Genomic DNA, 25,846 nt, shown 5'->3' on the forward strand with positions numbered 1-25,846 from the left:
TGTGATTGATGTATATATACTACGCTGTGTGATTGATGTATATATACTACGCTGTGTGATTGATGTATATATACTACGCTGTGTGATTGATGTGTATATACTACTCTGTGTGATTGATGTGTATATATACTACTCTGTGTGATTGATGTATATATACTACGCTGTGTGATTGATGTATATATACTACACTGTATGACTGATGTATATATACTACGCTGTGTGATTGATGTATATATGCTACACTGTGTGACTGATGTATATATACTACTCTGTGTGATTGATGTATATATACTACGCTGTGTGATTGATGTATATATACTATACTGTGTGATTGATGTATATATACTACACTGTGTGATTGATGTGTATATACTACTCTGTGTGATTGATGTATATATACTACGCTGTGTGATTGATGTGTATATATACTACTCTGTGTGACTGATGTATATATACTACGCTGTGTGATTGATGTATATATACTACGCTGTGTGATTGATGTATATATACTACGCTGTGTGATTGATGTATATATACTACGCTGTGTGATTGATGTATATATACTACGCTGTGTGATTGATGTATATATACTACTCTGTGTGATTGATGTGTATATACTACACTGTGTGATTGATGTATATATACTACACTGTGTGATTGATGTATATATACTACGCTGTGTGATTGATGTATATATACTACGCTGTGTGATTGATGTATATATACTACGCTGTGTGATTGATGTATATATACTACGCTGTGTGATTGATGTATATATACTACGCTGTGTGATTGATGTATATATACTACGCTGTGTGATTGATGTATATATACTACGCTGTGTGATTGATGTATATATACTACGCTGTGTGATTGATGTATATATACTACGCTGTGTGATTGATGTATATATACTACGCTGTGTGATTGATGTATATATACTACGCTGTGTGATTGATGTATATATACTACTCTGTGTGATTGATGTGTATATACTACACTGTGTGATTGATGTATATATACTACGCTGTGTGATTGATGTATATATACTACGCTGTGTGATTGATGTATATATACTACGCTGTGTGATTGATGTATATATACTACGCTGTGTGATTGATGTATATATACTACGCTGTGTGATTGATGTATATATACTACGCTGTGTGATTGATGTATATATACTACGCTGTGTGATTGATGTATATATACTACGCTGTGTGATTGATGTATATATACTACGCTGTGTGATTGATGTATATATACTACGCTGTGTGATTGATGTATATATACTACGCTGTGTGATTGATGTATATATACTACGCTGTGTGATTGATGTATATATACTACGCTGTGTGATTGATGTATATATACTACGCTGTGTGATTGATGTATATATACTACGCTGTGTGATTGATGTATATATACTACGCTGTGTGATTGATGTGTATATACTACTCTGTGTGATTGATGTATATATGCTACACTGTGTGATTGATGTATATATGCTACGCTGTGTGATTGATGTATATATACTACACTGTGTGATTGATGTATATATACTACACTGTGTGATTGATGTATATATGCTACTCTGTGTGATTGATGTATATATGCTACACTGTGTGATTGATGTATATATACTACACTGTGTGATTGATTGATGTATATATACTACTCTGTGTGATTGATGTATATATACTACGCTGTGTGATTGATGTATATATACTACGCTGTGTGATTGATGTATATATACTACTCTGTGTGATTGATGTATATATACTACTCTGTGTGATTGATGTATATATACTACGCTGTGTGATTGATGTATATATGCTACGCTGTGTGATTGATGTATATATACTACACTGTGTGATTGATGTATATATGCTACTCTGTGTGATTGATGTATATATACTACACTGTGTGATTGATGTATATATACTACGCTGTGTGATTGATGTATATATACTACGCTGTGTGATTGATGTATATATACTACGCTGTGTGATTGATGTATATATGCTACACTGTGTGATTGATGTATATATACTACACTGTGTGATTGATTGATGTATATATACTACTCTTTGTGATTGATGTATATATACTACGCTGTGTGATTGATGTATATATACTACGCTGTGTGATTGATGTATATATACTACACTGTGTGATTGATTGATGTATATATACTACTCTTTGTGATTGATGTATATATACTACGCTGTGTGATTGATGTATATATACTACTCTGTGTGATTGATGTATATATACTACGCTGTGTGATTGATGTGTATATACTACACTGTGTGATTGATGTATATATACTACACTGTGTGATTGATGTATATATACTACGCTGTGTGATTGATGTATATATACTACGCTGTGTGATTGATGTATATATACTACGCTGTGTGATTGATGTATATATACTACTCTGTGTGATTGATGTATATATACTACACTGTGTGATTGATGTGTATATACTACGCTGTGTGATTGATGTATATATACTACACTGTGTGATTGATGTATATATACTACACTGTGTGATTGATGTATATATACTACACTGTGTGATTGATGTATATATACTACGCTGTGTGATTGATGTATATATACTACGCTGTGTGATTGATGTGTATATATACTACACTGTGTGATTGATGTATATATACTACTCTGTGTGATTGATGTATATATACTACTCTGTGTGATTGATGTATATATACTACTCTGTGTGATTGATGTATATATACTACTCTGTGTGACTGATGTATATATGCTACACTGTGTGATTGATGTATATATGCTACTCTGTGTGATTGATGTATATATACTACGCTGTGTGATTGATGTATATATACTACTCTGTGTGACTGATGTGTATATACTACTCTGTGTGATTGATGTGTATATACTACGCTGTGTGATTGATGTATATATACTACTCTGTGTGACTGATGTGTATATACTACTCTGTGTGACTGATGTATATATACTACACTGTGTGATTGATGTATATATACTACGCTGTGTGATTGATGTATATATACTACTCTGTGTGATTGATGTATATATACTACACTGTGTGATTGATGTATATATACTACTCTGTGTGATTGATGTGTATATACTACGCTGTGTGATTGATGTATATATACTACACTGTGTGATTGATGTATATATACTACGCTGTGTGATTGATGTATATATACTACACTGTGTGATTGATGTATATATACTACTCTGTGTGATTGATGTATATATGCTACACTGTGATTGATGTATATATACTACACTGTGTGATTGATGTATATATACTACACTGTGTGATTGATGTATATATACTACTCTGTGTGATTGATGTATATATACTACACTGTGTGATTGATGTATATATACTACACTGTGTGATTGATGTATATATACTACACTGTGTGACTGATGTATATATACTACGCTGTGTTTACATCAATTGTTTGTCTCGCCGCGTTTTATTGCTAAACTGACGCATTTCATGGACTTTCAATGTTTACTTGTATCCGGGGAATTCTGTTTCTCATACAAACATTTCACTATAAATGTTTAATATTTACAGCTTAAGGTGCAAATGAGATAAACAGAGAAAGTTTTAGTGATGACCTGTGACTCCCAGGAATATTAATGGACCGGTGTCGGAATATTTTGAGAGTTGTAATTTCACAACATCTGGAGAGACCCAGATTGGAGATCATTGCATACTAAGGGTATGTTCACACGAGGTCATTACGTCCGTAATTGACGGACGTATTTCGGCCGAAAGTCCGGGACTGAACACAGTGCAGGGAGCCGGGCTCCTAGCATCATAGTTATGTACGACGCTAGGAGTCCCTGCCTCTCCGTGGAACTACTGTCCCGTACTGAAAACATGATTACAGTACGGGACAGTTGTCCGGCAGCGAGGCAGGGACTCCTAGCGTCGTACATACCTATAATGCTAGGAGCCCGGCTCCCTGCACTGTGTTCAGTCCCGGACTTTCGGACGAAATACGTCCGTCAATTACGGACGTAATGACCTCGTGTGAACATACCCTAACAGTTCTCATCTTTACTATTGTCTGCTGGTCTGTGGGCTGCCAAGATGTCTCTCCTGCCTATCTGCATCCTTGTAGGAGTCCTGCGCACACAACGTCTTGACTCCATTCCTTTGGTTCAAACCAATTGTTAATTGGTATCAAAGAAATTATCATTTGAAGTCATTAACAAATATTAGTCATATAATCAGTAGTAACTATGTAACTCTCAAGGTCACAGACTGATAGTTACATAGTGACGGGAGCAGGGTTCCCCAGAAGTACAGAGTATTTCAGGAGAGGACTGTGCTCATCTTGTGGACTGTTCACTTCTGGGAAAATGTTAGTTAAGACAGTTCTGTATGTCACGGGAGAGTATTCACTAACTATTACATTTGCATTACTGTCGTAGTCTTCCTGTGATTTTATGCCGTCTTCCACATGACCAAATGTCGCCATGTCGCCCTATCGTCTATTAGGCCACCTTCACACGTGACGGAATTGCTGTTGAATTCCGCTCTGGACAGTCCGTAGTGGAATTCTGCAGCAGCCGTTTTTTTTCATTTGTTTCTATACATTTTTAGGAAACTTAGTTCAGACGTTGCAGAAAATAACTGTGCGGAAATCGGGCCACGGTGCAGAATTTTCCCTCCACAGCAGCTCATGACGTTGCGGAGAAGAAGCGGAATTTCACAGCAGATTTCAGCCTTTGCGATGCAAAAACTGAAATCTGTGGCAAGTCCGCTGTGATATCTGCATTGTCTGAATTACCTGTCAAATATGCAAATGTTGCTGCAGATTCTTTTGCGGAATTGCCCCGAATCTGCACCAACATTTGCAGCGGAAAAACTCTGCCACGTGTGAACGTGGCCTAAATCTTCATAAAATTTACAGAAGAGGGTTTCACGTGAAGTTTTTGCTTAAAGGGCAATTCCCATCTCCCTAACCCCAAAAGAAACAGGCCGTTTTTTTAAATCTTTTTTAGTTACATTTTTTCCTACCTGACATTTTGACTTTTCAATCGACATAACCATATGAGGGTTTGTTTTTTTGCGGGACGAGTTGTAGTTTTTATCAGCATAATTTATTGTACCATGAAATGGAATTAAAAAAGAAAAAAAAATCATTGCGGGGTTTTTTTTACCCACGACTTTTTATTCCATTTGGTCACAAAAAAAAAAAGCAATTCGGCCATTTCAGATTGTTTTTGGTTTTTTTACTTACGGACACGGTAACACCAATTATGTTTATTTTTTTTATTTTTTTATTACATTAGGGGGAAAATTTTGGTATTTTGTTTTATTTTACAACCCCTAAAACACTGAAACACTACAATAATACTTATGTATTGCAGTTTATTGTCCTATTTACCGGCTCCTAGTAAACCCTTGCGGGGACTATGGGGGAGGGGTGGCGACGCATGTACGCGGCTCTCTCCATTAAGTTCTATGGGAGTTATGGAAACAGTCGAGCAGCGCCATAAAACATAATGGAGACTGCTGGGCGCGCGCATGCATGACCACTTCTTCACCCAATCCCGAACCAGAATCGGTGGCCAGCGACTACCTCACTAGGCGGAACAGGAATCGCGTAAAACCCCATTCTCGTTATAGGTGCAGATCCCAGAGCTGGATAGGCCATAAATATCTGAGATGGGAAGAACTCTTTGATAGGAGCGGTAGATGGCGCACTTCATTAGGCCGCCAGGCTGCCATGACAACTATCAACACCCCACGGGGGGGCGATAGGATGGCAAAGTGGGTTCCCCCTCTGTTTAAAGGCTTAGATGACATAGTTGCTATTGATCGTGACATCTAAGTAGTTACTCGGCCATAATCATAGTTATTTCCAATCCCGGCCGTTAGTGCGAGGTGTCAGCTGTAATACACAGCTGACACCCGCAGGGTATGGAGTGGCCACAGCCTGTGGACCAGCTCATTACTTCTTCCCTGCATCATGACCTACAGTCACGTCATGGCGTGGGAAGGGGTTAATTAAAAAATTCCTCCATCCATCCACTAAACTGCAGCCAATAAATGTGTCATCCCAAAAATGTGTATATCTAGTTTTCTACACGACCTCTCTGTGCCCCCTGGGCTGCTCGTCATAACCAGTCCTTATCCGATTTGTGGGCGATGCTAAAGCCTGCGGCCACATGTCCTCGCAGTAGCAGTGCTGGGGCCGTACCTCCTGTGCATGCCTGGGAACCGTCCTATTCATCTAAATACAAGCTGAGAGACGTGGCCGGGGCGCGAGCTTCTGTACATGTGCAGGAACTGCGCGCTCCCCAGAACCCTCAGCTATAAAAAAAGAAGTCTGTAATCTGCACAAGTGCTGCCGCCGCAATAGTTCAGCAGCGGGGCAAGAACCATAGAAAATATTATGAAAACAGTAACAACGGGCGAGCAAGGTATTTAATGAAATATATTAACCCCTTAAGGCTTCGTTCACATCTGCGTCAGGGCTCCGTTCCGACGTTCCGTCTGAGCTTTCCATCGGAACGGAGCCCTGACTGATACAAACTCAAACCGCAGGTTTCCGTTTCCATCCCCATTGATTTCAATGGTGACAGATCCGGTGCCAATGGTTCCAGTTTGTCTCAGTTGTGCAAGGGTTCCGTCATTTTGACAGGATGAATAGCGCAGTCTATTACGGTATTCATCCGGTCAAAACGACGGAACCCTTGCAGAACGAAGACATACTGAAACCATTGGCACCGGATCCGTCACCATTGAAATCAATGATAATGGAAACGGAAACCTACGGTTTTAGTTTGTCAGTCAGGGTTCCGTTCCGAAGCCTTAGCCACCAGGACCTAACTGTATGTGAAATGAAGCCACCATAACGTATAGGTACAGTATCTTGATCCCCGGCGTTGACTGAGGGTATGTTCACACGCAAACTCAAAAACGTCTGAAAATACGGAGCTGTTTTCAAGGGAAAACAGCTCCTGATTTTCAGACGTTTTTTAAGCCACTCGCGTTTTTCGCTGCGTTTTTTACAGACGTTTTTGGAGCTTTTTTCAATAGGGTCTATGAAAAACGGCTCCAAAAACGTTCCAAGAAGTGACCTGCATTTTTTTTTCGCAGCCGTTTTTTACGCGGCCGTTTTTCAAAATGGCCGCGTAAAAAACCGGCCCGTCGGAACAGAACGCCGTTTTTCCCATTGAAATCAATGGGCAGATGTTTGGAGGCGTTCTGCTTCCGATCTTTCGGCTGTTTTTCGGCCCGAAAAATGGTCGAAAATAGGCCATGTGAACATACCCTAACAGTTGGGCTCTCTCGGCAATGGCTGGGATCAGAGATAACTCCGATCCTGGACGTTTAGCCACTTAAGGCCATGTTCAGACGGGGCAGAATTTTTCTGCTGCAAATGTTGGTGCAGATTTGGGGCAATTCCGCAACAAATCTGCACCAACATTTGCATATTTGACAGGTAATTCCGACAATGCAGATATCACAGCGGACTTGCCACAGATTTCAGTGTTTGCATTGCACAGGCTGAAATCCACAGTGAAATTCCGCTTCTTCTCCGCAACGTCATGAGCTGCTGCGGAGGGGAAATTCTGCACCGCAGCCTAAATTCCGCACAGTTATTTTCCGCAACGTCTAAACTAAGTTTCCTAAAAATGTATAGAAACAAGTGTAAAAAACGTCTGCCGCAGAATTCCACTGCGGACTGTCCACAGCGCAACTCAACAGCAATTCCGCCACGTCTGGCCGTGCCCTTAATGTCATGGTCAATAGCGACCGTAGCAGTTAAGTGGTTTGACAGGTGAAGGGGCGTCCTCTGTCATCCATCGGCGGGCCGCAAACGGGTTGCCATGGCCGCAGGTGGATAAACAAAGGCCCTCCGGCCTGCCATCGCTGTATGCCTATAGGCCATGCCATACTGCCTGTTAGTTTTACACTGACAGGCAGAAATGTTTTAGTATACCAAGTACACCAAAACTTTATACAAGCGATCAGAAAATCGCATAGTGACGACACCTAGTGGGATTTAAAAAAGAATTTAGGAAAGTGAAATAAAGTTTTAGAAAAAAAAAAAGTACACAGTAAAAAAAAGAAAATAAAAGCTATTTTTTCTATAAAAAGTGGTTTTATTTTGTAAAAAGATAAACAATAAACAAGCTCGCACATGTCTACATCGGCGGAAATATAAAAAAAGTTCCGGCTCCGGGAATGTGGCTTTGCAAAAACAAATGATTTGGAGAAAAAAAAAGTGTTTTTAGGCTGGGTTCACACCGTTAATCCGCAGCGGAGCCGTTTCTCCATTGACTTCCACTTCTATTTAGAAGTGTTCGTTTAGACGAGGCGTAAAATTCCGCTGCGGAGCATAGGCTGCGGAGCGGAATTTGGTGTCCGCAGCATGCTCTGTCTGTTGCGGACCAGTGGCGGACTGGTTGCGGACTCATGGCGGAATTTCTCCATTGACTTCAATGGAGATTAGAATTTCCGCAATGAAGTCCGCAGATGTCATGCACATGTTATGTGAGCTGCGGATGCGTGTTGCTTTTTTAACTTGACATTTCTTCATTCTGGCTGGACCTATGTATTTCTAGGTCTACAGCCAGACTGAGGAAGTCAATGGGGCTCCCGTAATTACGGGAGCGTTGCTAGGAGACGTCAGTCAATAGTCACTGTCCAGGGTGCTGAAAGAGTTAAGCGATCGGCAGTAACTGCTTCTGCACCCTGGATAGTGACTACCGATCCCAATATACAGCAACCTGTAAAAAAAATAGAAGTTCATACTTACCGAGAACTCCCTGCTTCTGTCTCCAGTCCGGCCTCCCAGGATGACGTTTCAGTCTAAGTGACGGCTGCAGCCAATCACAGGCCAATCACAGGCTGCAGCGGTCACATGGACTGCCGCGTCATCCAGGGAGGTCGGGCTGGATGCAGAAAGAGGGACGCGTCACCAAGATTCTTTTACTTTCGCTAGGGAAAGTGCTGTCCCTTCTCTCTATCCTGCACTGATAGGGAGAAGGGAAGCACTTTTACCGCAGTCCGCAGCAGCTAGTCCGCATCAATTTACTGCACATTTTGGGCAGATCCGCGGCAGAATCTGCAACGCAGATTCTGTGCGGCATTGATGCGGACAGTTGCGGAGGAAATCCGCCACGTGTGGGCATGCCCTTATTGTGCAAAAGTAGTAAAACGTAAAAAAAAAATACATATTTGGTATCACTGTAATTGTACTGACCCATAAAATAAAGGTAACATGTTATTTACAACGCACGGGGAACTGCGTATACTTAAAATGCTAAATAATAACGGTGAAATTGCTGTTTGTTTTGCATTCTCCCTAGAAAGAATTTATAAAAATAAATTAATAAGTACTGTAAATAAATCAATATTTATGATCCATCTTAAAGTGGTTATCCCAAAATAGACTTAAAGTGTAGCTAAACGTTCGACAAACTTCTGACATGTCATAGTGACATGTCAGAAGTTTGGATTGGTGGGGTCTGAGCATGGAGACCAACACCAATCGCTGGAACGAAGCAGCTGAAGGTCTCGTGTGAGCGCTCAGCCGCTCCGTGTCTGTTCGGCTTTTTCCGGAAATCAATGTATCGGAGTACAGACTCAATAGAAAGTCTATGAGCCCGTACCCCGATACATCAACTTTCCAGAAAAAGCCAAACAGACACGAAGCGGCTGAGCGATCAAACGAACACTTCTTACGCTTCATTTTAGTTATTGGTGGAGGTCTCAGTGCTCAGACCCCCACCAATCCAAACTTCTGACAGGTCACTATGACATGTCAGAAGTTTGTCGAACCTTTAGTTGCCCTTTAAGTGACACATTAATCATCCATGTGATAAATATCATATATTTGGGGGTTTAGCAGCTGTGGTCCCAATAATGAGCCAGTCAAAATCAGGTCCCCACTGACAATCTTTTGATTTTGTCAGTTCCCAGAAGATCTGCTCTATTTTAATGTAGAAGGTCCGGTCCCTTGTACAAAAACAAATGAATCTGTCTAAAGTAGAGATAAAGAGACATAAATCTGTCAGGGATAACAGGAAGCGGATGATATCCCGCCATAATTACGGAGCGGTCTGTACAGTAACATCAGTAAGGGTAAGTTCACACTAGTGTTTACCTCGCTTTCGTCAGAGGAAGAGATGAATGAGAGTCCAAACAGAAAGCAACGGTTCCATTATAGTTACCGTTAGATTTCAATGGTAATTCTTTTGTTCCATTTGCTTAAAATGGTACTTAAAATCAATGGTAATTCAAATGGAAGCGATGCTTTCCGTTTGAACTCTCGTTCATCTCTTCCTCTGACGGAAGAGCCTTCTTAGCTGCTACAGCCATGGATGCCTTCAGTTCAAGAAAGGGCAATTTTCACATGTAGTCAGAGATCATTGTAGTCAGAGATCATTGTAGTCAGAGATCATTGTAGTCAGAGATCATTGTAGTCAGAGATCATTGTAGTCAGAGATCATTGTAGTCAGAGATCATTGTAGTCAGAGATCATTGTAGTCAGAGATCATTGTAGTCAGAGATCATTGTAGTCAGAGATCATTGTAGTCAGAGATCATTGTAGTCAGAGATCATTGTAGTCAGAGATCATTGTAGTCAGAGATCATTGTAGTCAGAGATCATTGTAGTCAGAGATCATGTAGTCAGTGATCATTATAGTCAGTGATCATGTATTCAGTGATCATTGTAGTCAGAGATCATGTAGTCAGAAATCATGTAGTTATCCTTCAAAGCTAACATATGTCTAAAGGCAAAAACTGTAAAGAGAGAGTAAATCCAGTTATTTACTCCAGTGGTCCTGTCACACATGGATAATGACACAGGGACAGCAGAGGGCCCCTTGTACAAGAACAGTATATGTGCCCACTCCTGAACGTACCTGACTAAAACTAGTGATGTGAAGCAGCTAACCGGACTGAAACACATTTGTGATGTCACAGCAGCTTTCTTGACTAAAACCCATCTATGATGTCACAGCATCTCAGAGAGTTTTGATGTCACAGATACATACCTGACTGAAACTCTTATTATATCACATGCTTACCTGAAACCAGCTGTGATGTCATGACAACTCACCTGACTGAAATCCACCTGTGATGTCACAGTAGCTTACCTGACTAAAATTAAGTTGTGTCACAGCAGCTAACCTAACAGAAACTTACTTGTGATGTCACAGCAGCATACCTGACAGAAAACCACATGGCATGTCACAGCAGTTCACCTGACAGACATACAGTTGTGATGTCACAGAAGCTTTCATGACTGAAACCCACTTGTGATGTCACAGTAGCTTATCGAGGGACAGACACCAACAACAGGAACTGTATATGGGCTCCTTGATTTCCAACTCATAAGTTGATGACAGAGACCACCACATTTATGGCTCTCCAGAAAACCCCTCACTGCTGTACCAATCCACTCATTGGTGGAAGTCCCCCATTTTTAAGGTCCATTTCTGCAAAACATTCCTGCAAAAAATGGGACGATTGGGAGGTATGAGTTTGCTATTGTCTCAGGTACGTACAGAGTATATACAGTATATCTGCTCATAACGAGTGTATGTACTCACTACATACATGTGTGGCCTGCTGTCATTTGTCAACTAAGGCTGATTTTAATTCCCAGTCCATCCCTAGTTCAAATCCCAACCTTGAGATGATTAGTGGCTGCCCATGCATTGAAGTAAGTTACAGAATCCTGCAACTGGCATTCAACATGTACCTTATGACTTGTCTTATTTTTTTTTAGGCTACTATCCCTTTAACTGTTATATTAGGGAATTGTATTCTTAGCATTTGCCTCATATAATACTAATATAAGAACAGGAGCAATTTTAATAATATATTAAACTCATGTCGCTTCCCTGCTAATGTCAAGTGAATGGGACTAAACTGTAATACCGGATACAGCCCATGGACAAGAGTAGCGCTATTTCTTCTTACAATGCAATTCCCTAATATAGAAGTTAAAGCTACTCCCAACCAGAGCTTCACTTTAAATATTCCTATAGATAAGGGTTTAGGGAAAAAATAAAAACAGATATTATGAAACTGTACCCGCTCTGTACAGGAAGGTGGACGAAAAACTCAGGGGCCGTGATTGTTTTGTTTGCTGCAATGCACAAAAGAAGGAGAAGAGATTGATGTTCGGAGCTGCTGCTAAATTTTTACTTCCCGGGATTTGTCGTCTCCAAGTTAAGGCAAAAAAAATTAATCCGGCCTCTTGTCCAAAAACAAATAAATGAATCCGCCAGAAGTAGAGATAAAGGGACATAAATCTGCCAGGGATCAAAGGAAGCGGATGATATCCCGGCCATGATTCCTGACCTGTCTGCTCAAACTTGTCTGTACAGTAACATCAGTAAGCTGCTACAGCCATGGATGCCTTCAGTTCAAGAAAGGGCAATTTTCACATGTAATCAGCGGTCATGTGGTCAGAGATCGTGTGGTCAGAGATCGTGTGGTCAGAGGTCACGAAGTGAGAGGTCACGAAGTGAGAGGTCACGTAGTCAGAGGTCACGTAGTCAGAGGTCACGTAGTCAGAGGTCACGAAGTCAGAGGTCACGAAGTCAGGGATAATGTAACCAGCGGTCATATAGTCAGAGGTCTTGTGGCCAGAGATCTTGTGGCCAGAGATCACAAGGTCAGAGGTCACGTGGTCAGAGGTCACGTGGTCAGAGGTCACGTGGTCAGAGGTCACGTGGTCAGAGGTCACGTGGTCAGAGGTCACGTGGTCAGAGGTCACGTAGTCAGAGGTCACGTAGTCAGAGGTCACGTAACCAGCGGTCATGTTGTCAAAGGTCAGGTAGTCAGAGCTTATAAAGGCAGAAGTCAAGTAGTCAGTGTTGATGTATTCAGAGGTAATGTCATCAAAGGTCATATAGTCAGCAGTCATGTAGGCAGAGATCACGTAGTTATGTTTTAAAGCTAACATATGTGTAAAAACAAACTGCAAAGAGTGAGTATATCTAGCTGTTTACTCCAGAGGTCCTGTCACACGTGGCTAATGACACAGGGCCCAACGCCGCTTCCCTGCAAATGTCAAGTGAATAGAGCTAAGCTGCAATACCAGAAACAGCCTATGGACAAGAGTGGCGCTATTTTTCCTAATCTCATAAGACCCTTTCAAGAAAATGCTTACAATGCAATTTCCTAATATACAAGTTAAAGTTCCTCCCAACCAGAGGTTTACTTTAATTATTCCTAAAAATAGATGTTATGAAACTGTACCCGCTCTGTACAGGAAGGTGGAAAAAAAAAACTCAGGGGCCGTGATTGTTTTGTTTACTGCAATGCACAAAAGAAGGAGAAAGGATTGATGTTCGGAGCTGCTGCTGCTGCATTTTTCCTTCCAGGGATTTGTCGTCTCCGAGATAAGACACAAGTGCCCGGCCCATCCTGTGGGCAGCTCGCATCCCAGGGCAATGTTTAGAAGGATGAGAAATGTATCTGGTGGCTTATATCCAAAAATACTTCACGGGTGTGTTGGGGTAAAAAAAAAAATAGTTTTGAGAAATCTCTGGTTTCCCGTGACATTGTCTGGAAATATATACATAACTTGGATCTTCTCAGCCTGGACTTCAATACGAGGTTGACATTTGTCATACGGCTTCATCATCATTTAAGATCAATGCCGTTACATTCTGGGAGATGTAGCTGGGTCTGATTGGGTTAAAAATTAAAACCAGCTCAAAAACCACAAAAAATATATCAGGGAAAACACAAAAGTCACATTCGGTTATGACATGATTTTCTCATACTATTAAGATGATTTTGACCCGAAGGTCAGAGAAACGCTCAGAGCTGTAGACCTTCTGTGGCGTCAATTAAATAGGATTTCCACATATTTATGTTTAACAAAGTCTTAAAGGGGTATTACCATGTCCACCATTTATGGTATATCCACAGAATATGGCACAAAGGTGGGGAGTCCCCAACCTATGGTGAGAATGAGGTTCCTCTGACCTACAAAGAGGTGCTGCTCTCTCCATTGAAGTCTTTGGGAGTAAGGGTATGTTCACACAGCTTATTTTCAGCGGTTTTTCGGCCTGTAAACGCCCCAAAAAACGGCTAAGAATACTAAAGCTGAACGCCTCCAAACATCTGCCCATTGATTTTAATGGGAAAAACGGCGTTTCGTTCCCACGGGGCGTTTTTTTATTGTTTCAATAGAAAAACAGCTCCAAAAACGGCCGTAAGAAACGCATCAAAAAAAACGCTTGATGCTTAAAAAACGGCTGAAAATCAGAGGCGGTTTTCCCTTGAAAACAGCTCCGTATTTTACAGTCGTTTTTTCTTTATCGTGTGAACATACCCTAACAGAAAGAGCCGACTCTCATAATGGTAAAAGCAGCCGCTGATGGCATTGATAAACCCCCGTTCTCCCCATAGATGAGGGTCCATAAAGGTCTAGGATGGGAATACCCGTTTAATTCTGTATATAAAGTTTATATTACTTGTGCAGATTATGGTTATTTTGTTTTGGGTTTTTTAACTTTTTTTATTTTTTAATGAATTTATTATCATTAAAACCAATATATTATGATTATTACTTAGCAGATAACACACCTATGAATTTTTCCATACTGAGGTTTTTCCGTGGTGGGTTTCTTATAGAAACAAACACAGCAGAAAGTACATAGATGTTATAGGAATCTACTAAATATTTTACTGCATTTTTATTAAGGGAGCAGGTTTTTTGTTTTCTTTTGCTTTAGTCCTTTTTTAAAACTTTTTCTAATTTTCCAATTTTTTAATTCATTCACTTATTATTATTATTTTTACTTTAATATTTTATAATTAATACCATTGTTATTATTCCTTTCCATTAATATTATTGTTTGGCATGGTCAGGAGTAAACATACAGTTTTTCTTCTTGCAGGAAAACATTACATAGAATTTATCCAACTAATACAAACTTATTTTTTTAAGGGAAGGTCTTTGCTATCCATTTTTTCATTGTTCCAATGCATTTCATTGCGGAATTTTGCAACTCCATTGAAGTCAATGGGGAAATTCCGCCACAAGTCCGCATCAAGTCCGCAACAGCCAGTGTATGCTGCGGACACCAAATTCCGCACCGCAGCCTATGGTCCGCTGCAGAGTTTTCAGCAATGTCTGCACGAAGATAACTAAAAAGGTGTGGAAACCAATGGACAAACTGTCCGCTGAGGATTTCCGATGCGGACTGCCCGCTGCGGAATTCCAAAGCAATTCCGCCACGTCCGGCCATGCACTACCAGTCTGATCCTGAAAACATATTGCCATCCATCTCTCCTCCGACTTCTTAATAATCTATTAAATGTATGTTATTAAGAAGTAGGTCAAATATTACAGCGAGTTTGACTGCAGTTTCAGACTACACAGGGTTTGTTTGTTGTCTGTTACCATGGAGACCCATAGATCTCCATAGGAGCTATACACCGAAAATGGTACGAGATTTTAAATTAAGACTACTTGCAAAGTTGCTTCATTTTACATTTAATTTACAATGGAACAATTTAAAAAATACTTGGTTGTGATGGTGGACCTATCCATTAATCAAGGTCTTTGTATTTCACGTAAGCTTTTTATGCTATTTTTTTAGTACAGTAATATGAAAAACTACATGTGAAATGCTAGGATTATATTGCAGACGACTATCACTACAGCTGCCCATAGAATTAGGTGTAGTAATATTTCATTTAACTGCGCAATTCAAGTGAATTAACATGTTCTTCTAAGTCACAATAGCTATAACAGAGATTAACCCCTTGGCACCACACACACCAAACATTGACAACACTGGTAGCCTGCAGTAAAGGATCAGTACACTAAATGTACGGCATAGTGATGACGCGGACAAAGAAGCTGTGCACATCACCATGGGAGGAAAGCTGTAATTGACAGCCGGCCTCCAGAGGCAAGGGCCGAGATCCGAGATAACTCAAGTATCATCCGTTTAACCCCTTAGATGCCGAGGTCAATAGTGACAGCGGGTTTTAAATAATCAAAACACAGGGAGTGGACTCTATTTCTGCTCCCATCACCATCCCCCTTGACAATATTGTGGTTAAATATAACTAGTATAATTAAATATGACAGCCAGGGGTCTAAGAGGCTGCCATATTTAGTTGCCTATAAGGCTGGTCTTCGGACCTGCCTGACGAAGACGCCGGTCCGGCATTGAAACGCGTTGCAGTCCATTCATTATTTTATTCTTTTAATGTCCATTAGTTTATACCTACGCAATGTCAAATAAAAACATTTTTATCCAAAAAATGGGTCTGTAGTGAACGAAAAACCAGCTACACGGAAGCGCCCGATACAAGGAGCTATTTTTCTCTATATCCAAAAAAACAAGTACAAAGACCACGTCGAGAAAACTCCAGGCTTGGAGGCATCCACTGTGGGTCCGCTCCCGAGGCTTGCACAGTGTACCGGAAAGTTTACCAGACGCACAATTAAGTCAAGTTCTGCTGATGATCCTGCACAACTACACCAGGGGAGTCGATTACAACTTCACCGTAAAAATAGATTTCAAGAGCAAATACAATATCACCCCAGAGGAGCACCATTTCTCTCTCTTTTTTATACCCTTTTCCAAGCGTTATATACCATATGCTAAACGGCATAAAAAAAGCATAAAACATTTTGGAATTGCATTCTTTTGCATTACCCCCCAGAGAATTTATAAAAGGTAAATGCTAAGATCTATGTAATCCAAAATTGTGCAATCAAAAAATAAAACTCGTCCTGCAAAAACCAATCTCTCCTATATGTATGTACAGGAAATAGAAAAATTGTCTGCCTCCTTAAGAGGTTAAGGGCATGACCAGACGTGGCATATTTCTTCCGCCACTGTCCGCATCAATGCCGCACATCTGCGTTGCAGATTCTGTTTCGGCTCTGCCTAAAATAGGCATTAAATTGATGCGGACTGGCCGTTGCGTATTGTGCAGGATAGAGAGAAGGGACAGCCCTTTCCCTAGTAAAAGTAAAAGAAATTCATACTTACCCGGCCGTTGTCTTGGTGACGCGTCCCTCTCTTGACCTCCCTGGATGACGCGGCAGTCCATGTGACCGCTGCAGCCTGTGATTGGCCTGTGATTGGCTGCAGCCTGTGATTGGCCTGTGATTGGCTGCAGCCTGTGATTGGCCTGTGATTGGCTGCAGCCATCACTTAGACTGAAACGTCATCCCGGGAGGCCGGACTGGAGGAAGAAGCAGGGAGTTCTCGGTAAGTATGAACTTCTATTTTTTTTACAGGTTGATGTATCTTGTGATCGGTAGTCACTGTCCAGGGTGCTGAAACAGTTACTGCCGATCGCTTAACTCTTTCAGCACCCTGGACAGTGACTATCTCCTGACGTCGCCTAGCAACGCTCCCGTTATTACGGGTGCCCCATTGACTTCTATGGGCCTGCCCGTGCCGTAATAACGGCCCGTGATTACGGGCGTTTTTACGTTAGTGTGCATGGGACCTCAGTCTGGCTGTAGACCTAGAAATACATAGGTCCAGCCAGAATGAAGAAATCTCATGTTCGTAAAACCAATACGCTCCGCAGCACACATAACATCTGCAGACTTCATTGCGGAATTTTGACTCTCCATTGAAGTCAATGGAGAAATTCCGCAATGAGTCCACAACAAGTCCGCTACACGTCCGCAACAGTCAGTGTATGCTGCGGACACCAAATTCCGCACCGCAGCCTATGCTCCGCAGCGGAATTGCCCGCAACGTATAAACGAACCCTACTAAAAAGCTGTGGAAAGCAATGGAGAAACGTGCCACGTCTGGTCATGCCCTAACTGTTGGTATTCATGTCTTTTAGGGTATGAACATTGATGAGGATGTTGATTTACATCCACGCTATGTCTCTATGACAAGGCTGAACTGCCAGAATACAGGGCAAGAAGTGTTGTTATGGGTTAAATCAATGATGTCTTCTCACAGGAAAAAATTAGTTTCTTCTTCTTTCAAGCAGAAATTTGTCTTATTTAATTTAGTTTATGTAAGTGACAAGTTAAATACCAGGGCTCTGAAAACAAGTCATAAATGATCACACAATTAATCACAGCTGTACAATAAATGGCTGCATGTGCTCAATATCATATCCCACTGACCCCAATCCTGTTACACAAATGTCACCAAACACTCCTGATAATTACTGCAATTCAACTCGGCATCTTCTATCTGACACAAAACTTACAATACAACCGGAAACACAATCATAGTAAAGAAAAAGAATTCCAGTCAAATACTAAAAATCCTCCACTTGATCTCATCTTTATCTATATTCTTCTACATAAGGGGCAGTATAAAGGCACGGCCAGACGTGGCGGAATTGCTGTGGACAGTCCGCAGTGGAATTCTCCTGCGGCCGTTTTTTACAATTGTTTCAATAAATTTTTAGGCAAGTTAGTTCAGACGTTGCGGAAAACTCCGCTGCGGACCATAGGCTGCGGTGCAGAATTTTCCCTCCGCAGCATGCGCTGACTGTTGCGGAGAAGAAGCGGAATTTCAATGCGGATTTCAGCCTTTGCAATGCAAAAACTGAAATCTGTGGCAAGTCCGCTGTGTTTTCTGCAACGTCTGAATTACCTGTCAAATATGCAAATGTTGGTGCAGATTCGTTATGTAATTGCCCCAAATCTGCACCAACATTTGCAGCGGAAAAACTCCGCCACGTCTGAACGTGCCTTTATAGTAGTTATATTCTTGTATATAGGGGGCAGTATTATAGTAGTTATATTCTTGTATATAGGGGGCAGTATTATAGTAGTTATATTCTTGTATATAGGGGGCAGTATTATAGTAGTTATATTCTTGTATATAGGGGGCAGTATTATAGTAGTTATATTCTTGTATATAGGAGCAGTATTATAGTAGTTATATTCTTGTATATAGGGGGCAGTATTATATTAGTTATATTCTTTTATATAAGGAGCAGTATTATAGTAGTTATATTCTTGTATACAGGGGGCAGTATTATAGTAGTTATATTCTTGTATATAGGGGGCAGTATCATAGTAGTTATATTCTTGTATATAGGAGCAGTATTATAGTAGTTATATTCTTGTATATAGGAGCAGTATTATAGTAGTTATATTCTTGTATATAGGGGGCAGTATTATAGTAGTTATATTCTTGTATATAGGGGCAGTATTAGGCTGGATTCACACGAACGCGGCGTTTTGCGCGCGCAAAAAACACTTGACAGCTGCGTGTGTCATCCGTGTATGATGCGCTGCTGCGTGATTTTCGCGCAGCCGCCATCATAGAGATGAGTCTAGTCGACGTCAGTCACTGTCCAGGGTGCTGAAAGAGTTAACTGATCGGCAGTAACTCTTTCAGCACCCTCGACAGTGAATGCCGATCACAATATCGAGAAACCTGTTAAAAAAAAAAAAAGAAAAAGTTCGTACTTACCGAGAACTTCCCTCCCGGCCGTTGCCTTGGTGACGCGTCCTTGGTGACGCGCCTCTCTTAACATCTGGCCCCACCTCCCTGGATGACGCGGCAGTCCATGTGACCGCTGCAGCCTGTGCTTGGCCTGTGATTTGGCTGGAGCTGTCACTTGGACTGAATTGTCATCCCGGGAGGTCAGACTGGAGGAAGAAGCCAGGAGTTATCGGTAAGTCAGAACTTTACACGTTCATGTATATTGGGATCGGAAGTCACTGTCCAGGGTGCTGAAACAGTTTAACTCTTTCAGCACCCTGGACAGTGACTATTTCCTGACGTCACGTACCGGAATTTTTTTTGCCGGGTTCGGTCAAAACGAGTTCGGCCGAACTCGGTGAAGTTCGGTTCGGTTGTCCGGGTTCGCTCATCTCAAAGACACTCCGTTTGGATGTTTGTAAACAGAAAAGCACGTGGTGCTTTTCTGTTTACATTCATCCTTTTGACAGCTCTTGCGCGAATCACGCAGTTCGCACGGAAGTGCTTCCGTGCCGCATGCGTGGTTTTCACGCACCCATTGACTTCAATGGGTGCGTGATGCGTGCAAAACGCCGAAAGAACGGACATGTCGTGACTTTTTTTCAGCGGACTCACGCTGATGAAAAATCACGGACATGTCTGCACGGCCCCATAGACACATATAGGTCCGTGCAACGCGCGTGCAAATCACGCGCGTTGCACGGACGTTTTTCCCGTTCGTCTAAATAAAGCCTTATAGTAGATATATTCTTGTATATAGGGGCAGTATTATAGTAGTTATATTCTTGTATATAGGGGCAGTATTATAGTAGTTATATTCTTGTATATAGGAACAGTACTATAGTAGGTATATTCTTGTATATAGGGAGAAGTATTATAGTAGTTATATTCTTGTATATAGGGAGCAGTATTATAGTGGCTATATTCTTGTATATAGGGAGCAGTATAAGGGCATGACCACACGTGGCGGAATTTCACTTAAATTCCGCTGCGGACACTCCGCAGCGTTAATCCGCAGCGGAGCCGTTTCTGCATTGACTTCCACTTCTATTTAGAAGTGTTCGTTTAGACGATGCGTAACATTCCGCTGCGGAGCATAGGCTGCGGAGCGGAATTTGGTGTCCGCAGCATGCTCTGTCTGTTGCGGAGCAGTGGCGGACTCATGGCGGAATTTCTCCATTGACTTCAATGGAGATTCTAAGTTCCGCAATGAAGTCCGCAGCTGTCATGCACATGTTATGTGTGCTGCGGATGCGTCTTGCTTTTTTGCCATGACATTTCTTCATTCTGGCTGGACCTATGTATTTCTAGGTCTACAGCCAGACTGAGGAAGTCAATGGGGCTCCCGTAATGACGGGAGCGTTGCTAGGAGACGTCTGTAAATAGTCACTGTCCAGGGTGCTGAAAGAGTTAAGCGATCGGCAGTAACTGTTTCTGCACCCTGGACAGTGACTACCGATCCCAATATACAGCAACCTGTAAAAAAATATAAGTTCATACTTACCGAGAACTCCCTGCTTCTGTCTCCAGTCCGGCCTCCCAGGATGACATTTCAGTCTAAGTGACGGCTGCAGCCAATCACAGGCCAAGCACAGGCTGCAGCGGTCACATGGACTGGCGCGTCATCCAGGGAGGTCGGGCTGGATGCCGAAAGAGGGACGCGTCACCAAGACAACGGCCGGTAAGTATGAAATTCGTTTACTTTCACTAGGGAAAGTGCTGTCCCTTCTCTCTATCCTGCACTGAATAGGGAGAAGGGAAGCACTTTTCCCGCAGTCCGCAGCAGCTAGTCCGCATCAATTTACTGCACATTTTGTGCAGATCCGCAGCAGAATCTGCAACGCAGATTCTGTGCGGCATTGATGCGGACAGTTGCGGAGGAAATCCGCCACGTGTGGTCATGCCCTTATAGTGGTTATATTTTTGTATATAGGGAGCAGTATTATAGTAGTTATATTCTTGTACATAGGGGGCAGTATTATAGTAGTTATATTCTTGCATATAGGGGGCAGTATTATAGTAGTTATATTCTTGTATATAGGGGCAGTATTATAGTAGTTATATTCTTGTATATAGGGGCAGTATTATAGTAGGTATATTCTTGTATATAGGGAGAAGTATTATAGTAGTTATATTCTTGTATATAGGGAGCAGTATTATAGTGGCTATATTCTTGTATATAGGGAGCAGTATTATAGTGGCTATATTCTTGTATATAGGGAGCAGTATTATAGTGGTTATATTCTTGTATATAGGGAGCAGTATTATAGTAGTTATATTCTTGTATATAGGGGCAGTATTATAGTAGTTATATTCTTGTATATAGGAGCAGTATTATAGTAGTTATATTCTTGTATATAGGGGCAGTATTATAGTAGTTATATTCTTTTATATAGGGGCAGTATTATAGTAGTTATATTCTTGTATATAGGAGGCAGTATTATAGTAGTTATATTCTTGTATATAGGTGCAGTATTCTAGTAGTTATATTCTTGTATATAGGGAGCAGTATTATAGTAGTTATATTCTTGTATATAGGAGGCAGTATTATAGTAGTTATATTCTTGTATATAGGGGCAGTATTATAGTAGTTATATTCTTGTATATAGGAGGCAGTATTATAGTAGTTATATTCTTGTATATAGGGGCAGTATTATAGTAGTTATATTCTTGTATATAGGGGCAGTAATATAGTAGGTATATTCTTGTATATAGGGGGCAGTATTATAGTAGTTATATTCTTATATATATAGGAGCAGTAATATAGTAGTTATATTCTTGTATATGGGGGGCAGTATTATAGTAGTTATATACTTGTATATAGAGGCAGTATTATAGTAGTTATATTCTTGTATATAGGGAGCAGTATTATAGTAATTATATTCTTGTATATAGCGGCAGTATTATAGTAGTTATATTCTTGTATATAGGGGCAGTATTCTAGTAGTTATATTCTTGTATATAGGGGCAGTATTCTAGTAGTTATATTCTTGTATATAGGGGCAGTATTATAGTAGTTATATTCTTGTATATAGGGGAAGTATTATAGTAGTTATATTCTTGTATATAGGGGCAGTATTCTAGTAGTTATATTCTTGTATATAGGGTCAGTATTATAGTAGTTATATTCTTGTATATAGGGGGCTGTATTATAGTAGTTATATTCTTGTATATAGGGGCAGTATTAGGGCGGGTTCACACGTGGCGGAATTTCACTTAAATTCCGCTGCGGACACTCCGCAGCGTTAATCCGCAGCGGTGCCGTTTGTCCATTGACTTACACTTTAATTTAGCAGTGTTCGTTTAGACGAGGCGTAAAATTCCGCTGCGGAGCATAGGCTGCGGAGCGGAATTTGGTGTCCGCAGCATGCTCTGTCTGTTGCGGAGCAGTGGCGGACTCATGGCGGAATTTCTCCATTGACTTCAATGGAGAGTCAAAATTCCGCAATGAAGTCCGCAGATCTTATGTGTGCTGCGGAGCGTATTGGTTTTACTACCATGACATTTCTTCATTCTGGCTGGACCTATGTATTTCTAGGTCTACAGCCAGACTGAGGAAGTCAATGGGGCTCCCGTAATGACGGGAGCGTTGCTAGGAGACGTCTGTAAATAGTCACTGTCCAGGGTGCTGAAAGAGTTACGCGATCGGCAGTAACTGTTTCTGCACCCGGGACAGTGACTACCGATCTCAATATACATGTATCTGTAAAAAAACATATAAGTTCATACTTACCGAGAACTCCCTGCGTCTGTCTCCAGTCCGGCCTCCCAGGATGACGTTTCAGTGTAAGTGACGGCTGCAGCCAATCACAGGCCAAGCACAGGCTGCAGCGGTCACATGGACTGGCGCGTCATCCAGGGAGGTCGGGCTGGATGCCGAAAGAGGGACGCGTCACCAAGACAACGGGCGGTAAGTATGAAATTCTTTTACTTTCACTAGGGAAAGTGCTGTCCCTTCTCTCTATCCTGCACTGATAGGGAGAAGGGAAGCACTTTTCCCGCAGTCCGCAGCGGCTAGTCCGCATCAATTTTCTGCACATTTTGTGCAGATCCGCAGCAGAATCTGCGACGCAGATTCTGTGCGGCATTGATGCGGACAGTTGCGGAGGAAATCCGCCACGTGTGGTCATGCCCTTATAGTAGTTATATTCTTGTATATAGGGGGCAGTATTATAGTAGTTATATTATTGTATATAGGAGCAGTATTATAGTAATTATATTCTTGTATATAAGTGCAGTATTATTGTAGTTATATTCCTGTATATAGGAGCAGTATGAGGGTATGTTCACACGTAGTCAACAAAAACGTCTGAAAATCCAGAGCTGTTTTCAAGGGAAAACAGACCCTGCTTTTCAGACGTTTTTTTACCAACTCGCATTTTTCGCGGCGTTTTTCGCGCCGTTTTCGCGGCGTTTTTTACGTCCGTTTTTGGAGCTGTTTTCATTGGAGTCTATGAGAAAACAGCTCCAAAAACGTCCAAAGAAGTGTCCTGCACTTCTTTTGACGAGGCTGTATTTTTACGCGTCGTCGTTTGACAGCTGTCAAACGACGACGCGTAAATAACAGGTCGTCTGCACAGTACGTCGGCAAACCCATTCAAATGAATGGGCAGATGTTTCCCGACGTATTGGAGCCGTATTTTCAGACGTAAAACGAGGCATAATACGCCTCGTATACGTCTGAAATTTGGCCGTGTGAACATACCCTTATAGTAGTTATATTCTTGTATATGGGCGCAGTATTATAGTAGTTATATTCTTGTATATAGGAGGCAGTATTATAGTAGTTATATTCTTGTATATAGGGAGCAGTATTATAGTAGTTATATTCTTGTATATAGGGAGCAGTATTATAGTAGTTATATTCTTGTATATAGGGCGCAGTATTATAGTAGTTATATTCTTGTATATAGGGGGCAGTGTTATAGTAGTTATATTCTTGTATATAGGGAGCAGTATTATAGTAGTTATATTTTTGTATATAGGGGGCAGTATTATAGTAGTTATATTCTTGTACATAGGGCGCAGTATTATAGTAGTTATATTCTTGTATATAGGGGGCAGTATTATAGTAGTTATATTCTTGTACATAGGGGCAGTATTATAGTAGTTATATTCTTGTATATAGGGGGCAGTGTTATAGTAGTTATATTCTTGTATATAGGGAGCAGTATTATAGTAGTTATATTCTTGTATATAGGGGGCAGTATTATAGTAGTTATATTCTTGTATATAGGGGCAGTATTATAGTAGTTATATTCTTGTATATAGGGGCAGTATTCTAGTAGTTATATTCTTGTATATAGGGTCAAGAATACAAGAATATAACTACTATAATACTGCCCCTATGTACAAGAATATAACTACTATAATATTGATCCTATATACAAGAATATAACTACTATAATACTGTAGTTACTGTAGTTACTGTATATGTACTGTAGTTATATTCTTGTATATAGGGGCAGTATTATATTATACTAATGTATTGAAGATGTTCAAAAATAATACCCTATTTATAAATCGGTATAACCACTGGTGTTTGTTAAAATTTTGCAGCTTCCTAGTTTTGTTATAAAGATGCCTGAGAAAATAATATAGAAGTACAGGGACCTTACTACAAAATTGGTGTTAAAATATTCCTCAGAATGCCTGTTACGTTGTGCTCCTCATGTAACATGGAACAATAGGCCGGTGCCAAGTTTTATTAATTACATGACTATAAGATATTAGAAGGCAATGTGTCTTGCCCTTACTTATTTTTTGCCGTTTTCCCAGAAAATCGTCCCATCGTTACCCAGCTTATTCACGTTTGCCAGCCATTTTTGTGAAGATAGCCTTTGGATGATTTTCCCGCCGCGTTTCCTTAAGGATGTACATTCCGGGTTTTAGGGTATTTTTATTTAACAACATGAGAAACAATTTAAAGCTTTCCATCTGGTCAATCCAATAAAAACAACCGCTTATTTTTGGCAAGGACGGCCTGGTACAAATCATTTTTGATCTACCGCTAAATCAGGTCCTCGAGGCCTCAGCTCCAGTTCTGTTTATCTTAGCACAGAGCTTTTTCTCTTAAATATTTCGAAGGGAAGATACAGTTCAAGTTCTTTATGGGAGGGCATAGAGGTACATTGTAGCGGAAGGCATGCTGTGATACATAGTTTATACTCAGCTGAGGCGCTGCAGGTAGTTTTTACGGCTTACAATGAAGCAGCTTGGGAGGTTGTGCTCTTTAATATGCCCTCCATTGGTTCATCCATTTAATAAACTTCCTAAATGTGTCATCAGAACAGTCTATTTTATAGCTTCCCCTCCCCCCACAAGCTCTGCTTTTGGTTCAGAGAGGCAGTTTTGGGTAGGGGTAGATCAGGAAT

At 40.9% G+C, this 25,846-nt stretch overlaps 1 protein-coding gene across 2 annotated transcripts in view; it reads left to right on the top strand.

The window, feature by feature from the left end:
* The window catches only part of GPR20 (G protein-coupled receptor 20), an 89,223-nt gene that overhangs the window by 32,344 nt on the left and 31,033 nt on the right, over positions 1-25,846 (top strand). Inside the window, exon 1 of one of the 2 annotated variants that reach the window (XM_075827950.1) lies at positions 11,355-11,565. The exons of the other annotated variant lie outside the window; for it this stretch is intronic. The gene's annotated coding sequence lies outside the window, so the exon portion shown is untranslated. Of the gene's footprint in view, positions 1-11,354; positions 11,566-25,846 lie in introns of those variants that run through there. 2 annotated transcript variants of the gene reach the window in all.

Source organism: Rhinoderma darwinii, chromosome 5, assembly GCF_050947455.1.
Source record: "Rhinoderma darwinii isolate aRhiDar2 chromosome 5, aRhiDar2.hap1, whole genome shotgun sequence".
In the NCBI taxonomy this organism is placed as follows: Eukaryota; Metazoa; Chordata; class Amphibia; order Anura; family Rhinodermatidae; genus Rhinoderma; species Rhinoderma darwinii.